Raw genomic sequence first — 6244 nt, 5'->3', positions numbered from 1 at the left:
AAGAGAAAGAGAAAGAAAGAACGAGAGAGCTGGGATCAGGGGGTCTGCGAGTAGAGACTCATCAGACAACTTTATTGTTCACAAGGGGCAGTATATATATACCCCAGTCCATGTGGGTGGAAGCAGCAACATGCAGTTAGCCATCAACATTACTCATAGTCTAAGGAATTCAAAAAATCTTATCTCAAGGTACAAAGTTTAAGTGTTCTATTTACTACACAAATGTTATCTGCTCATCTTTTCTTTCAGCCTCTCACAGCTTTATTCTGTTTGCCAGGAACTCTTATTTACCACATTCCTTAGGGTGCAACCGTAGCCATGGAAACAGCAACTGTGCCGCAGTATCCAACAAACCTATTGACCATGGTTAATAGCAATGCTTCAATATTTGTTCATCAATTATAACAAGTGTGCTATGCTCATGTGAGATGTCATTATTACAGGGAAAATGTGATAGTGTGTGGCATACATAAGAATCTCCTGTATTTTCTATATGACTTCTCTGTAACCTAAAGCTTCTTTGAAAGTAAAGTGGAAAAAAAGAGACAAAAAATAATAAAGAGCTAAAATTGAAGAACTAACTGCATGCCTAGAGGAACAAAATAAGAGCACCAAACTAATCCCAGAGCAAGCAGAAGGAAAGAAATAACAAAAATTAGAGCAGACACTGTACATACATTCGTCACTGTAATAGTGACGAAAGGCAAAACGTCAAAAAAAATTATGATATTTTTCATTTCTTAATACCCCAATTTATTTTTTACTTTATTTTAGCTTTTCTAAATTATTATTTATTATATTTCTAATCTTTAAGCCTATCACTACCATTTCATTTTCCTGTTAATTGAATTTGGCAGTATATTAGACTTCATTTTTGAAGAAGTTTTGATCACAGAGGGGTTCAACAATGGCAGGGGAGCACTGATGTGGAGTGTCATTGATGGGGGAAGCATGGGTGGGAGCATGTATATAAGGTATATAGATATGTTTGGATGTTCATTGGGTATTGACATAGGTAGTGGAGTTTCACATGACAACTGAGGGAGTGCTGAGTTCCCATCCCAGGAAACACTGTTGCACTCCCCAATGGAGCAGCAACAATCCCCCAAGTACAAGAGCAAAGACCAGTGAAGAAGGGTGGTCCAGTGATGGGCTCTTGATATTGATGAATATGCTTATGAGCCTGTGTGCTTGAAATTTTTAACTAGGGCTAGAGCTGCAGGGTGGCCAAGAGTTACCTCCTGAGAGCCTTCATGTTGCTCAAATATGGTCACTCTCTAAGCCAAACTAAGCCTGTAAATGCATTACCTTCCCTCCAGCATGGGCACCAAGGGATTACTACCAAGCACCAGTTAGTGATGCAACTAGAAAAAAATCTTGAATAAAAGGGGGAAATCATAAAGACAAATGAGTTTATTTGGCTAAGAGATTTCAAAATGAGTTGGGAGGTCATTAGAAGGGTCATGCTTATGCACATCTCAGCAGGATCTCAGAGACAGTCAAAATAGATACAACCCCAGGTAGTGGTGCTCCTGAGGGCTATGGAGACACCTAGCCCATATGGTCATGGCAGATGACTCTAGAATTCAGTGACTTGCTAGTGGGTCCTACTTTGAAATTTGTGCTCCTGGGTGTGACTCAGATGTGTCCTCTCTATGCATGCTTCTTGTCACTTTTACTGAACCTGTGGTTGGTGCTGGAGTTGGTATATGCTCAGGAGACTTGAATCTTTGGACTGTCTATTGGCCAACTGGGCCCTGAGCCTCAACAGAGTTGCAACACCTACTCTCCAGTTCATTGGACCTCTCAGGTCAGCTAACAGAGAGGTAAGGATAGTCAACCACCATACCAGGCAACCAAGAGGGTCTACAGCTGCAAGCAATAGAATTCCATCCATCATCCATGTGAGATCTAAGCCCCCTCTCAATTGAGGTGGAGTGAACATCACCATCCCAGTGTCTTCAGGAGGAGGAATAAAATATGGATTGGTGTGGACTTATTGGTATTCTACTATAGAAATATTGTGACTCTAGCAATGCAAAAAATTATATCATTGATGTGGAAACAGGGGCCATGGGAGTTCCTGAAGGCAAGGAGAGGGAAAAAGAGGTGTGATATTAGGGCATTTTCAAGACTTGAAGTTGTCCTCAATGATATTGCAGGGACAGATGCAGGACACTATATATCCCATCATAATCCACTGAATGGACTGAGAGAGTGTGTAAACTACAACATAAGCTATAATCCATGCTGAGTAGCAAGGCTCCAAAATGTACTCATTAAATGCAATGAATGTACCACACCAATGAAATAAATTGTCAATGTGGAAGGAGGGGGGCATGGGGAGTGGTGTATATGGTACCCTCATGTTTTTTAATGTAGCATTTTGTGTGACCCATGTATCTTTAAAAGGTAATAAAATATAATTTAAAAAAAGATTAGAGCAGAAATAAATGAAATTTGAGGAAAAAAAAGAATCAACAAAACGAAAGTTGATTCTTTGTGAAGATAAACAAAATTGACACTTAGCTAGACTAACAAAATAAAAAAGATGAAAATATTAGGAAAATCAGAAATGAGAGGGGAGACATTACTACTAACCCTGTAGAAATAAAAGAGGATACCGTTGAACAACTGTACATCAACAAACTAGACAATACAGAGTAAATGGATAAATTCCTAGAAACACATGAACAATCTCAACTGACCCTAGAAGAAATTTTAAAATTCAGCAAACAATCCCAAGTGAAGAGATTGAAATGGTCATCAAACAGCTACCAAAATTGAAGAGCCCAGGACCAGATGGCTTGATAGGTGAGTTCTGCCAATCATTCAAACAAAATGTATTACCCATGTTGTTCAAAATCTACCAAAAAAAAATGAACAGGAAGTGTGGGAAACAAAGGCATGTTGTTTCCATGGAAGCAAGTTACTTTCTGACCACTGGGTCATGCTGTCCCTAGAGATATATGTGCTGGTGGCTAATCTCTCTGGGAAACATAACATTCCAGCAGAACCCAGATTTGATATTTCAAGTAACCTGGGCAACAAGATTGAGTATATTTGTTTCAATAATATAATAGAACATTATGAGTTTTGGTAACTGTCTTATCCACTGTGCACTGTGTTATTTAGAATGAGGTAATGGGAATAGTTAGCTAGAATAGTTGCTGGTTCTCACAATTGCTTGGGGTATATAAAGAAGCCCCTGAGATTAATAAACTTGTCTGATGAGCTTGAGGCTTCAATGCTCACAGATCCCCTGAACCCAATCTTTCTTTATCTTTCATTCCCGATACCCTTGGGTACATCGACTCTGATAAGGAAGGAATGTTATCAAACTTATTCTATGAAGCCAACATCACTCTAATACTAAAGCTAGATAATGATGCTACAAAAAAGGAAATAACTGGGAAGCAGATTTGGCTCAACTGATAGAGTGTCTGCCTACCACTTGGGAGGTCCAGTGTTCAAACATAGGGCTGTTAGAAATAAATCTTCTTTTGGAAGAAAATAAGGCTCACCCGATTGTGGAGAAGAAAAGAATTTATTTTCAATCTTGCAAGGGGCGCACAACTAGAAAACATGGCCAGCGCCTCGAACAAAGAAAAATGACACAATTTATACCCCTAAACCTAGCGCCGCAAGCCCTTCCTCTGTTTCTCCATAGATTGGATACTTCAGAAGTTACAACCTATCCGAGAAGATCTAACTTTCCCATGAAAAAGTTTGTGATTAACTGCTTCCCTCATCACATTCCAACCATTTTTGTTTTTACCTGCTCCCCTTTGCCAAATAAGGAATGGAATGTGGTGCTGAATTGGTATTGGCTTAGCTCTTTCTGGGGCATCTTCCTTTTTTTTTAACTTCCTATAAGACTGGCTTAAGCTGGTTTCTTTTTTTTTTTTTCCATGTAAAAATGTTTTATTTTCATTAAAATATTCTTATTAATAATCTTACAACGGAAAGACAACCTAGCCTCAAGTCTACAATATAAAAGCAAAAGGAAAACGACAGACTTGCTGCTCAATTATCATGTTTAAGACCGTTTACAAACATGATGGAATATCATACACCTATAGGAAGAAATGAAGTTGTAAAGCATATGACAACATGATTGAACCTGGAGGACATTACGTTGAGTGAAGCAAGTCAGACACAAAAGGACAAATACTATGATTGCGTTACTATGAACCAAATATACTGTGCAACATATAGTATGGTTTTAAAAAAATTTATATGTATCTAGTACATTTAATTGAAAAAATGTATGTTTTTATTCAACTGTGTTTTTAGTTTTTAATTGTCTATATTTCCAATTACTAAATGTGAAAAAAAAGAGACCATTATAAATTGTGTATTATTTTCCAGAGAGCCTCACTATGCTGTCTGCGTCAAAAATTTCACGTACTGTCTTCGAGCCTCAAAATGGTCAGATGGTCGGTTGTATGCTGTCCACACTGGTTCTCCAACAAAAAGCCGCATTGCCTTTACATAATTCTTTTCATCCAGTGTGAAACGGTGATAAATTCCTGCAGGAAGTGTTATCATGTCTCCTTTCTCCATGAAAATCTGGATCCACTTGTTCTCTTTATCCCTTACATCAAAATACCCACTTCCATCCAAGATATATCGAATTTCATCATCCAAGTGTAAATGTTCTTCATAAAACATTTTAATCTTTTCTTCATAATTTGGAAGTTTATCTTTGCATATGGTTATTATGTCCATCCAGGAATAGTTTCTCTCTTTCCGGATCTTTTCTAATTCTGGATCATTCTCATATTTGTCAGCATCCAGTTTCCAGTAAAAGACCCCGAGCTGGCGCAGCTGCTCTAGGGGGACGGCGCGGCCGGGATCCTGTCGGTGGGGTTTCCTCTGGTCTTCCGGGCACTGGTCCATGTACCACGCCTCCACCATCTTGCCGGCCTGGTCGCTTGGAGGCCGCAGGACGCAAGGACTGCGCGAGTGGCCCTCTGAGCGACGGCCACAGACCGCCCCGCCCCCCTAAGCTGGTTTCTTTTGTTGCTGTTTAACCCAGGAGTGGGAGACTGAGGCAGTAGGCTGCCAGGTTACATTCCTTTATATGAAAACTAAACTAATCTTTGTTTCCTACAATTGCCCCTCTTTCTTTTTAAATTCTTTTTTTCTTTTAGTTTTCACATTTCCATTTAAAAATTTTAAGTGCTATTTTACACTCTTCATCATAAGAATCTCTTTCTTGAAGGGGGTACAGATTGTTTAGCCTACACTGTATGGGCATTTGGTTAGGGCAGTTTCAATGAGTTTTTGAACTAGCCCTTGGGCACATGGAATGATACAGCATCTGACTGTGGTAAGCACCCTAGCCGACTGTGGTAAGCACCCTAGCTGAGATAATGCAGGAAGTTAAGATGGACAGTGCAACCCTTTTCCATTTTCCAAACTAATTTTCAAGCCATTTTGTGAGTGAGTTATTAATGCCAGAATTCTCTGCTAATTCCTCAGATAAGGCTGTTAGACCTTGTAAAGCTTTAGTGATAGTTCCATTAGGGGCAGTGTTATTGGGGATGAATGTACAGCAACTACTTCTAATCATAACACAGACTCCCCCTTTCTCAGCTAGCATTATATTTAAGGCTATTCTATTTTTCTATGCCATTCTGCTAGTAGCATCTAATTGTTCTGCAATTCCTTTAACTGCATTCCTGGTGTAATTAATAATTTCTGTTCGTTATAATAGATATAATTAATCCAGTTTACATTTTTATTAATGGTGACTTACTAGAACAAGAATGATTCAAACCTAGCTTCTACTTGATTTTTAGCCTTCAACTCATCTGGGACTCCTTGCGGAACTCCTATATTGTCTAAATAGATCCAGTTATTAAAAGAACTAAGTAAACTTTTTTTCTCTCTTCCTCCCTGGGATGATATTTTCACTTCTTTTTCAAATGCCAGGGTGAATGGGATAGCCAGTTGGCCCAGAGCACAGGTTTTGCCCCACTTCTCCAGCAGTATTGGTCAGAGAACACCCTTTTCACAGTACCACTACAGGTCCACTTGAGGTCTGACTAAACTGGAGAAATTGTTAGTATGATTACTGCTTACATTCCACACTTGTGTACATGAGGCTATAGTTCTAAGGTCCTGGAATTTTTTCCCCTGTCTAGAGAGACAAGCAGAGTGATTCCCTGGGCCTAGACATGAGACAGGTATGGCTTTGATGTTTCCATTTTTGACTGGTGGGAAGAGAGAGGACAAC

General features: G+C 39.2%; 1 pseudogene; it reads right to left on the bottom strand.

The window, feature by feature from the left end:
• Positions 1 to 4274: 4274 nt before the first annotated feature.
• LOC139436105 (acireductone dioxygenase pseudogene) lies at positions 4275 to 4999 on the bottom strand (annotated as a pseudogene).
• Between the last annotated feature and the right edge of the window lie 1245 nt (positions 5000 to 6244).

The sequence above is a fragment of the Dasypus novemcinctus genome, chromosome 6 (genome assembly GCF_030445035.2).
Source record: "Dasypus novemcinctus isolate mDasNov1 chromosome 6, mDasNov1.1.hap2, whole genome shotgun sequence".
Taxonomy (NCBI): Eukaryota; Metazoa; Chordata; class Mammalia; order Cingulata; family Dasypodidae; genus Dasypus; species Dasypus novemcinctus.
Note: the sequence above shows the minus strand (reverse complement) of the source record. Positions and strands in the feature narration are given on the sequence as shown.